Here is a 12474-nt window from a genome sequence, read left to right on the forward strand (position 1 = left end):
TTATGGACAGGCCAGTTCCCTGGATAGAGATTATGGTCGACCAGGAGACTCCATGATGATCCAGGGAGGGGGTCACCAGTTGCAGAGAGCCAAAAAGTCCTGCCCGTAGCAAAAGCAGCATGGGTGCCATGTTGGAGTCAGGTGCGGCCGGGAATCTGTATTTGTCTTGTGAAAGGAGAAAGCCCTATGGTTAAAGGGGCAAGCCCAGTCCACCTCCAGAGATAGTTATGGGTCGTTAGGGTATTACACGTTAGGGTATTAGCACTCACTGTGTTCTCGTTTCTTCATTCGTCCCTTCAGCTCAGCGGGCCAGCACCTGTCAAGCGCACATGCACCGGGGAGAGTAGAATTCTACCTCTGCGTTATCAGCACTTGCACTGCCGCTCCTCTGCTCCCCACGTTCGCGCAGTCAGGCTCGCACCATCCGTCCGTTCTTCAAAATGCTCCCCCTATTTCATGCAGAGCATTGCGTTGGGCTTCTAGATATCGGCAGTGCTCTGGTGTGCCGTACTCATGCCGGTCAATGCCGCTCTGTGGGACGTGTTGTAGCGAAGGCACTCCTAAATGTGTCTTTTCTTCACATAGACTCTGGTCCTTCACCGTCATGCCACCATCTTAGAATCAGGGCTGAGATCTTTTTGTTTGTTTGATTGCGCCCAGTATATCGTGCCTATATAGTATGCAATATCGCTGACGAGCTCGCACTCACCAGTCTGCTCTCGATGGGAGTTTTTTCAAGTTTGAAGGCTTATCGCCGTACTAACTCGCCTTCTTTTTTTATTTCGCTCAGATGTTCGCCGTCATTTTATCGTCCGCTTTCACAGGCAAGTTAAAATCCCGCTTATTTCTTGGCTGTTCAGGCTGGCGGGGATGTACTTTGGGGGCCCGTTGCAGTACCCCTTGTGCAGGGGCATGTGGAATTTGCACTTGGAGTTCCCTGCACCCACCACAATGGTAAACATGCACAATGTGACCGCCACAGTGGCGGTCGCATTCTAATGTCATGTGCGGGACCGCTGCCATATAGCAGCCGCTCCCAATCCCCGGGACTTAAGTACGACCGGCATCGTAATCAGGCCCCTAGTTACTAATAGCCATACGTAGAGTGGACCCCAGGAGGAGAAGCATCTTGGGACAGTAAACTTCCTAATGCCACAGCACCCCATCATTTTCATCGCAGGAGCCTGAAAACCATTCCATCTACTTGTTGGTGTGCCTCTGCCGAACACCTAACTGCAAAGCTGACATTGGCACACCACCACTGCAGATTGACTCGATACTCCGCTGCTGCTCAGGAGGGTCCGGGGGGAGGTTCATGCAGTCAGCCATCCACTAGACAGAGTGGACCCGGCTGTACTTCCCTTTGTTCATGCTCAGTCCTTTGCTGTTCTTGCTCACCTTGCTTATTAGCTTGTGTGGAGACACTTTCCTGTCTCTTCTCCTACAAATGTTGTCACCTTTGCTGCTTCTTGGTGGCCTCATCACCTGGACCATGCCTCTGTTATACTTCTCTGCTTACCAAGGGATCCAACCTATGTAGACCTGTATAGACCAAGGAGCCTGATCATTCTGGGAAAGCAATCGTACTCCCTGGGTTTCAAATCAATGCAGTACAAGGCTTAGAGGTGACTCTTGCATATAGTTGCACTGTTTGCTTCTGGTCCATACCTAATCAATTATATTTCATACAAACACTCTATGATGTAACAATTGCAAAATCATAATTTATGTAAAACCCACATATTTAATAAAGGTCCCAGTAAAATATATGTCTTCTTTCACTGTCCCTACATTGTGGCTGCGGCAAATAAAAGGAGGATGCATGCACTACACAAGGGAGATGAGTACTTTCTCTCTAAATGTTGCATCTGTCTCCATGATAAGCCGTGTCTGGTGGCTTAGTGGACTAATGCCTCCACTATAGGGGACTCTGTTTGACCTCATGATTACAGGTATAAATCCTGGTGGGACCACTCAGCCTTTCATCCTACTGGAGTTGATAGAATGAGGTCCATTGAGTTGGGGAACAATAAACATCTGTTATTTAGCGCCAGGATACTCTTGGGTGAACTTGCACTTTACAAATCCACATGTTATTTTGTGATATCACTTTGACCAAAGTTGGTTTGGCATACTCAATTACCTGTTGGGATTCAGAGTCAATCATGATGTCGCATGAGGGCATGTAAGGCCACTTAGTTACACAGAGCTTTTCCTGAAATGTCATCAGTGATACCATCAGTGATGTCACTGACCATGTCATGAATGATGTAATATGTGACGTCATCAGCAGTGCATTGCGGGGGCACGAGTTATAGTTAGCTGAACTAACTATAACGGCGGAATTTCACTGGTTTTGTACGAGTGAAATGTCCAACTAACTATAACGTCCCCGAAACCTATTGTTTTTTCAGTACATTTCTAAGGTTTTTTAAATGCTAATTTCTAACTATAACTTGCCTGAAACCTATGGTTTTTTCAGTGAATTTCAAAGGTTTTTCAAATGTTAATTTCTAACTATAACGTCCCTGAAACCTATGGCTTTTTCAGTGAATTTCAAAGGTTTTTTAAATGCTAATTTCTAACTATAACATAGCAGTCGCATTTGCAGAGTGGTGGAGAAAGGTGAGCGTGGCCTCCAAACACCGTTTAGCAATCCCACTTTGTGGGATTTAGCGAAGGTAACAGGAGGGATAGTTAGCCCCCAACGTCTACCTTGGGGGCCAACTACCCCTTTTATAACCTCCAGTAAGTTCCACACAGCAGGATTGCTAACTTGTTATATCAGGCCCGACCCCTCCCTGCACCACTGTGCAAAGGAACCCCCTGGTGCATTGTAAGTTGGGGGATTAAGTCCCCTTGAATCTTGAGGGTCCCTGGGGACCAAGTAGCCCACCAGGTACCTCCAGTAAGCGCCACAGAGCTGTGTTGCAGAGAGGTGTTCCGAGGCCACGTCCCTTTTTACACCACACTGCAAACACAGCTTCTGGCACATTGCTGCTCGGAGGATGAAGTCCACTTGTGCCGAGGCCCTCAGGACACAAGAGGAACTCAGTGTCCCCCAAATTTCATTCTCAAAGCACCAGGGAGGTGGCGGTCCCCGGGGCTGCGGGGGGCCGTAGTGCCCCCGTATACAATGAAATAAGCCCCGGGGAGGTGGCGGTCCCCGGGTCTGCAGGGGCCCGCAAATTAATTGGCGAGTGCCCCCAGGACCTGGCCCACCCGGGGGCTTTTGAAATCGTTTTTTTTTTATTTTCATGGTATGATTCGCGACCCCAACACGAATTCTACCGTTTAAAAAATAAATGTTTTTTTGGGCCCTGGGGGTCCTTGTAGGACCCCCTGAGCAGGCCTAGGGGGTCAGGGTGTTTCTACCCGGCCCCCTTTTCTTGTTTTTCAACCTTTTTTCCACTCTTTTCTTGTGACTCGGCTACCGAGTCACAAGATGGCTACCAACACTTCCTGGTTTGAAGTGTTGGCAGGCAATCAGAGTGAAGCTCGTGCCCGGGAGGGTTCTTGATTCCTCCTCGGTGCTCAGATATCGATATTGTTCTTTTTCTAATTTCTCAGGAACTACTGAACGGATTTACACCATTTAAAAAAAAGGTCTCTTTCTGAACCAAGGGCTACCTTTTTTCCAAATTTGGTGTAATTCCATTAAGCACTTTGGGCCGTAACCTGTTTCAAAGTTCCTATGGTAATTAACATGGGGAAAACGTGTTTTGGGTCCCCCCTTTTTTCTTGGACCCCGCTTGACGAATCACCCCGAAACTTGGCTGTCAACACTCCAAACCAGGAACTGTTGGCAGCCATATTGTGACTCGGTAGATCCGAGTCACAAGAATACAGTGAAAAAGTGATTGAAAAAACAGACAAGGAGGCAGGGTAGAAACACCCTGACCCCCTAGGTCTGCTTAACTGGTCCCACAAGGACACCTAGGGCCCAAACAAGCATTTTTTTTTTTAAACCGAAGAATTCGCTCTGGGGTCGTGAAGCCGGCCGAGAAAATGAAAAAGAAAAAGAAGCGCTGCTTCCCGCGCTTTGTTTTTGGAAGCCCCCGGGTTGGCCAGGCCCTTGGGCTATAGGGCTATGTAAATAAAGGGTGCCTACCCCCAGGACATTAATGTTTGCAATGACAGGGTGGCTCTTGCCCTGTCATTGCAAACACTGCTTTGCTTTTTGGGAGTGAGAGCAGGTTGCTTCCAAGAAGCAAAGCAGTATTGGTTTTGGGCAAGGGGAGCTGCAAATTAGCAGCTCCCCTTGTCCAAAAGCTTGTCCAAAAGCGATGCCGGCTCCCGAAGGAGGCGGGGAGCCGGCTGGGACCATGGGGGCTTTGGGGCTCCCCATGGTCCCAATGGGTATGCCTTGGGGGGTGGGGTCCCTGAGGCAGAATTAAACAATTTAGAATAGGGGGCATTCTTTTTTTAAATTTCACGCTCTTGGAGTCGTGACTCCATCGCGCCCAGCGCAGGCCCATAGTGTAAACACGGTGGGTTTGCGACTCTATGCAACATTGAAGATAAAAGAAAATGTATGTTTTTAATAGGTAATATTAATTTTTGAGGTATAGGGTGGCTCTAAAAAGAGCCCTTGTGTTTATTATGAGTTTCTTGCAACTACATATAGGTGCGGATGCAGAGCTTTAGGTTGTTGAGAAAGACTCTGTTTCCGTCATCTGTAAAGTGTACTCCATCACTCCTGTAGATGCCCTCCTTATAAACACGTAGATTGTTGTTCTATATGGATCCCATTCTATGGTCTCCACGATAAGCAGAAACAACTTTATTGACATTTTTTCTCGCTTTCTCAATCTGTGGACAAAATTGATTTGACCTGTTCCATTTTTGTCTTTGGCATATCTTAGAGTAGACAAAGACAGTTTGAGGTAAAAGCAAATTAGGCAAAGGTGTCCTTCATTAGCATTTCCAGACCTACCCCAGTCAATGTGCCTAGGTCATTGCCACCACTGCACAATCATGATGGTGGAGGATGGAGATGCAAAGAGGTTTTAACCAAAGGTATTAATTGCTGCCACTTTAATCCTCTCTGTGCAATCCATTTAATGTCCACATTTTGCAAATCGAGGTCTTTGTCAATACCTCTGCATTCAGCATACCTTTTGCACCAGAAAACATAGGGGCATATTCTCAAGGATCTAGCGCTGAGTTATCGGCACTTTATCTCATCCAAAGTAGCGATAAATTAATTGCCCCGTTCACAAGCTGGTGCCAACAGCCGATACCACCAGTTTACCTGCGATAGCAGCCGCAAAAAAACATCGCCACGGATGACCCCGGCAGCTTTCGCTAATGAGATGCAGAGTATTCGTTACCCAGCAAATAGCTGCGACAACACCACGTCACAACATTTTCAATGACCAGCCAGATCTGCGATAAGATCACAAAACAGGCGATAAGGCGCATTAGCAGTAGGAAACTAACACCTGCTCTGACCTGGTGCAAAGTCGGACTACAACCTGCACCAGAAAAAGGAGCCCAGCCCAGAGCCACACCTGAAGAACAACAGATGTCATGGAGCCAAGGATCATGCAGCTCGGAGCCCCAAGAGGGCCACAACACCCACCGCCACCCACCCCCGGACCACCCCTCAACCCCCCCGGGCCCCACCCCGGGCATCCCCCACCTCCCCTGGACCAAGACATTGCACATCAACGTCAAAAAATCATAAACAAAATCATTCGCCTGATGCCGCAGAATCACAACAACTAATAGTCATGTGAGTACAGAAAAAGCAGAATCAATCATACACCATTGAAAATCCAAACAAAAATATCACAATCGAATTTGTCTCCAAACAACTATTTGGAAGAGTCATGGCATGTCATCCCTGGCCACTCTGTAAGTGACAGCCTGTAAGACAATATCCAAGATAAGAAGGTATGTCAGTCACTCACAAAGGACAGAGAAAGAGAGAGAGAGAGAGAGAGAGAGAGAGAGAGAGAGAGAGAGAGACTGAACAAGGAGCTCAAGGACAATCGGGCCTTGGCTCATACATGCCAACTGTTGCGTGTATTTTGCAATTGGTGCACCCTAAATCTAAGGCCTGGCATCAATTTCTGCACGAAGGCCACATCACATTTCAGAAAAGCAAGCAGTAGTCTGACTAAAATTAGGCATGAAAGCTCCTTTGTCTTAATACACAAGGTGGAAGTACATCCGAAACTCCGACCTTGGTCTTCAATGCGCCCGGGAGTGAGATACCATACCAGACTCTGATGACTCCCACATCATGAACTGTGCTAATGAAAGACCAACGTGTCCACACCCCACACACACTTGTCCCTGCTCGAGCTACACCTGCATGGGATGCCCCTGACACATTGGTAAAAAAAAAACATACGTCCAAACGTTGAACACACATACGACTCATTGCTCCAAGCTGTGGCATATCGTCCACAGAACTGCCGCCGGTCTGAGGAGTGCCGGTGGTACGAGACCAACAAACGCAATGACAGGCAATCCCGGGCAGATGCACAACCCCTGTCTCGTGGAACTGTACCGTGCACGAATGCTGCATCTGTTGGGAGCTCTGCCAATGGCAGTTTTGCAAATCAGTTACCGTCTGAGTTTCCGACTTGCGTACGTCACATGCGTCCAGCCCTGGTTCCACTAGCGATCATGCACATTTGAGTGGCCCATGGAGGTCTGCCTATCCAACACAACTGTACCTGAACTGAATTATGACTTGTGTGTGCGCCCCCTTTTGGCCCACGAACAGGAGTGAAACCGGGATACCCATGCATCGGATGCCCTGATCTGTGGCGTATGTGCTGGCAGTAGTGGATGGGAGATTGCACAAGTCATCGTGTGCAGTGACCACATCGAGGCGCTCCCCTATTGGGCTGTGTTGCGGATTGGTGAAACTGCGTGGACGGAGCACATCTGTCTGGACCAGTTAATGGATTGGCTCTCCCTCGTGTTCCTTGAACTCGAGAACGACGTACTTCTGGAGCTGATTGCCTATGAAGCTGCGCTCACATTTATGAACGAGTATCTACCTTCCTGCAGCCACAACTGATTGACACCCAGAGCACAGGTCCCAACACCTTGTTGCATCTCGAAGGAATGGTCACATATCCAACCACAACAGTGGACATGTCTGCATTCGCCTGGACTCAGAATGCATGTGCATGCACCTACGTGTGTTGTTACATACCTGTGCAAGGTGATGCAGCCCCATGGACGGAGCTGCACAGCGTCATTTGGCAACGTTCCTAAATCTGACATACTGCTGGAGGGAGATTACACACATGGTAATGTAGCACGACATGTGACCTTGTTGGTCCCTTTCACCTGCTCACTGTCAGCATAGCACACAGTCGGCGCAGTCCGGTGGTACAGCTCCATGTAGATCCCATGGGCTGTGAGTCATGTCCCCTGACACAGGGCAACGAGCAGACGCCAAACATCACATGACTCGACCAGCAAGGCAAGGTGGGCTGAGACCGTTGTCATCCATAAGGATGTGTTCATTTTTGCCTCTCCATTTCTTGCACCTTGACACGCTCCCATACTGCCTGTAAGTGTCTTAAGCATTTGTCTGCCTGTTGTGGCCCATTCCTTGCCCGTACTGACACGCACATGCCAATAAAGTCTACGCAACTTCACCAGTGTACAACTGTGATGAGTGTTGATTAGTATGACAAATTGTGAGCCTCAATGAGCATTTTTCCTACACAGGGAGGGACAGACTGCCGCTAGTACATTGGTGGTGAATCCCTATTGGCAGCTCCAGCTCTGTGAGCCAGACATTGTGTTTGGGATAGTTGCTGGTAGACCTGTGCTCTTACGTGTCTTCAGCAATGTGAATATGGTGTCCAACTTCTTGCCATGTGGATCAATGTGATCCGTTAAAACAGGCTGTGTCCACACTGATGTGTGTGAGTAGGTCATGCAAAGAGGTGTTCTGTAGCCACATGCGATGGGGGACACTACTTCAGGTGCGCTACCGATTTTGACATTTATACACACAGCCCTATATAATAGATGGACGTGGGGCTACGTTGGGGGGTTGCGAGATTGTTGTTCATGTGCAATGAGGCCACAGCTAGTTCACACCTTCACAGTCATCTAATTGGCCATGTGGGTCAGGGTCAAACATGCGCATTGATGGCATTTACCAGGGTGTACCTTTTTGTGCAATCAATGTCCCTACATTCATCCATACTTGTATACATGAGTGAACATAGACATGACACATCTGTGTGATTTGGAATGTTTTATTCACATTCTGGGGAGTGTCGGAGCTGGAGCAGAACATGGCCAGTTCAAGCTCTCATAACGTGGTTGCCCAGAGGTGGGCCAACCAGAGTCCTTGGGGGTATGCAAAGTAAATCTGAAGAGGAAGAGTTCAGTCCGCAGCCGGACTGCTGTGTCATTGGTACCAGAGCAGATATGGCAGGCCATGTCGGGGTCCAGGTGAATGTCGCAGAGTGTTTATGGGGACAGTGGGAGATGTTGTTCCAGGACATGATGCATAGGGCTGAACCAGACAGGGACAGGCCATGTGGCGGGTACGGATGCTACTACCTCCTTCCTCACACAGTCATTACCCTCCACATCTGCTTTTCTCTGCTTCACACTAAATAGGCCTACGGGGAGAGATGGGGGGCTTGCAATAATTTACCATAACATGCTTAAAACAGCGTTTCAGACAAGCAATAATATGGACTATGAAGCACTGACTTTTAATGTCGAATTATCATCCCATTACTCTTTTAAAGGTAGCTTAATGTACCGACCTCCAGGATCAAGGAGATCATTTTTAACCACGTTAGGGCCCCTACTAGAAGAAGGGCTCTGTTCCAACTCTCTCACCATTTTGGGAGATATTAATTTTTATCTGGAAAAGCCAGAAGATCTCGATACTAAAGCGCTGCCAGATTTGATGAGCAGTGCTGTCTTGATCCAATTAGTAAATGGACCTACTCATATGGCAGGACATACACTAGATGGGATTTTTCCAATAATCCTCATCTTAAGTATACTGGATTGCCCCCACTGGTCTGGACTGACTATGTAGGAATTCTATTTGAAATAACCATCCCAGATGACCGCCACAAAATCAGGGAAAGGCCAAAGCAGATAAAAATAAGGGCCTGGGATAAAATGGTGGGTGCCCAATTACAAGAACTGCTTAATTCCACCGCGCAGTCCCAGCAAACAGATGTGGATGACGCAGCTAGATCATATACCCAATGGGTGGACATAGCCTGTAAAAAGCTAGCTCCGGATAAATTGGTATAAGCCAAATGAGCATTACCAACGTAACCTTGGTTTTCAGAGGAGCTTAAAAGGCAAAAGCTAACCTGTAAACAGCTGGAACGCAAGTGGTGGAAAAACTACTATACAATAGATAAAGAAAGCTACAAACAAAGCTTTACTGTTCATAAACAAGCTGTGTTAAGCGCAAAGAAGGCTTTCTTTGCAAAGCAAATATATATAGCACAAAATACATCCAAAGAACTCTATAAAACTGTAGCAAGACTGGCGAACCCAAGTAAACCTAGGGTGGAAGCAAACCAAAAAATGGCTGAAGAAATTGCAAGGGGCTTCCAAAACAAAGTGGAAGTTATCTTCTCAGCTTTTAATCAACTTCCGCAAGGTAGCTCAGGAAAAATGAAGACTGAGGCAGAGCAAGGTACAGGAATAATACCCTCTCTTGAGAAATTTGCCCCACTTGGTATCAGTGATACTAAGATGCTACTGACAACGGCCAAGTCCGGCTCCCCGTATGATCCTTGCCCGATAAAAGTGGCCAAATTAGCCTTGGAATCGATTGCTACGACACTGACACCATTATTCAATAACATGTTTGACTCAGGTGACTTTCCCAGCATCTGGAAGTTGGGCTCAATACTCCCCCTTCTGAAAAAATATAATCTGGATCCAAAAGATCCGAATAGCTACAGGACCATTACTCGCCTCCCACTACCTGCAAACATAATAGAAAAAGAAATAAACGCTCAGTTGAGCACATTTCTTTTTAAAAATAAGGTACTGCACCCTATACAATATGGCTTCAGAGCAGGGCATAGTACGGAGACCGCTTTAATCAAGTCGATGGAAGAAATTGGGAAAGCCCTGGATCAAGGAGGTGAGGCAGCCCTCATTATGCTGGATCTGTCTGCAGCCTTTGACACGGTCCATCATGATTTGTTGATGGACCATTTGTCGGAGGTAGGGGTAAGAGGAAAGGCCTGGAAGCTGCTAAAAGCATTCCTAACACATAGGAAACAAATAGTGTCCTTAGGAAATTTCTATTCCAATGCTTTTATGCTTCCATGTGGAGTTCCACAGGGATCAGCCCTCAGTCTAACCCTTTTTAATATTTATGTGGCACCCCTGGCTCCTTTGATTAGATCACATGGTTTTAGTCTAACATCTTACGCAGATGACACACAAATTGTGGTGTCTCTACTACCAGGACAGGAAATGGGCATGAGTAGGAAATTTCAAGAATGTATGGCAACAGTCAAATCCTGGATGTCACAGAATTGTTTAAAATTGAAAGGAGCCAAAACTGAGGTCCTCATGTTTGGTAATAAAGCCAACTTCTGGACCCCGGACTGGTGGCCACCGGACATGGGCAGTCTCCCCATACCCACAAGAAAGGCTAAGAATCTGGGTATAATGATGGATGACAAATTGAACTTTGAGGATCCGATAAAGGCTACGTCCTCGGTCACTTTTCAAACCCTCACGATGATAAAAAAGATCAAACCGTTTTTGCCAGAAGACAGCCTGCATCCTCTATGGTGTTATCGCGGCTGGATTACTGCAATAGGCTCTATTTAGACATCTTAGAGCAGCATTTAAACAGATTGCAGATTTTTCAAAATGCGGCAGCAAGGTTGGTGACAAGCATCCCCAAATTTGTATCAGTAGCCAAAGAATTACGAAGATTACACTGGATGCCCATCAGAAAAAGGGTGCAATTTAAGTCACTATGCTTGGTCTTCAAAGCACTGCATGGTCAGGGGTCTGACTTCTTGACTAACCAGTTTAAATGGTATGCCCCCAAGAGAACCCTGTGATCCTCAGGAGCTAAACTGGTGAATATACCTCCCATGAAGAAAGCCTCATGGTGGGGAAGAAGTTTTATAACAGGTGCAGCCAAGGCATGGCATGCCCTCCCTTGGAATCTGAGGAACTCTACTAACCTTCTTGCTTTTAGGAAACAACTTAAAACATGGCTTTTTAATCTATAATGTCTCCCTCAGTTACCTATCTTCCTGGCCCACCCGTGCTCTTAGAAGAATTTGCTACCAGCGCCAGGACACCTCCGGGTAACCGTGCGCTTTATCAGCTGGATTAACATAACATAACATCTTACTCCTCTGAGACGTCTTCTGTGTCCGGTGTGTCAGGTGGTTGTGGTGGTGTTATGGCTGCATCACTGTGGGCCACTGACACATAAGGGTACAAAGGTGATAGGGCTGCATCACTGTGTGCCAATGACACGTCAGGGGGCGGAGATGTGTGTGTCGAGGTTCCTGCAGCAGTTATCTGTGACAGGCTCAGTGGCAGCAATGGCAAGATGAGGATCTGAAAGGCATGGAAGATCCCAGCTACATCTCGCTGGTGTTCAGCCATGACAGCCATACTTCCAGCCTGCATCGGCTCCATGGTCTCCATTGTCCTCCGCATCTGTTTCGACTCTGTGCTGTCATCGCTGGAGCCTGTCTGACTAGATAGTTCTTGTATCTGAGTAATGGCTTCAGCGATGTCAGCCAAGGATTGTTGGTGAGCATGGTGCGGACAGTGGGTGTCCGTTAGGGACTGTAAGTGGTCCTTGATGGGACTCAGACACCCATGTATGGCATCGAGTTTGGCTGCCATGAGGTCGAACCCCACCCACAGCTGATCAGCCATCTTCTCCTTGCACTCTAACACACGGCGTTGGAATTTCATGTGTTGGTCATGGGGGTCCTGTGAGCTAGCCGTGGTGGTGTGTGCTTCCTGCTGTGTGGTCTGTACAGGGTGTGGGGTCACCTCGATGCAGCTGGGCTGCCCTGCTCCTGGGGGTGTGGTGCAGAGGCTGTCCACGAGCCGTTGGAGGGTGTCTGGGAAATTGTGCAGGGTGTCCTCTTCATCATCACTGTAGAGATGTGTGGTCTGCACTGCAGGAGGTGTTGATTGTCCCTCTGCAATGTAACGGGGAGATGCAGGTTAACAGTGCGTTCCATGTATGTTCACGCATTGGAGATGTTTACATTCAGGCTGCATGACAATGTACATTTTGGCTGTTTTTTTTAAGCTGGCTATTTGATGGGAGACAGTGGACATTTCGACTACATGACGGATGTGTGGTTGTCCTCGCACATTATCATCTCACAGTGTCATGCAATTCCAGATGTGATTGGCCAGTTTCTTCGCCTGAGCGGCACCAGTTGTGTCCTCTGTCCTGTGGTCTAAGGGTTGCACTTTGTACGACATTGTCGTCCATGTTGA

The sequence above is a fragment of the Triturus cristatus genome, chromosome 12 (assembly GCF_964204655.1).
Source record: "Triturus cristatus chromosome 12, aTriCri1.1, whole genome shotgun sequence".
Taxonomy (NCBI): Eukaryota; Metazoa; Chordata; class Amphibia; order Caudata; family Salamandridae; genus Triturus; species Triturus cristatus.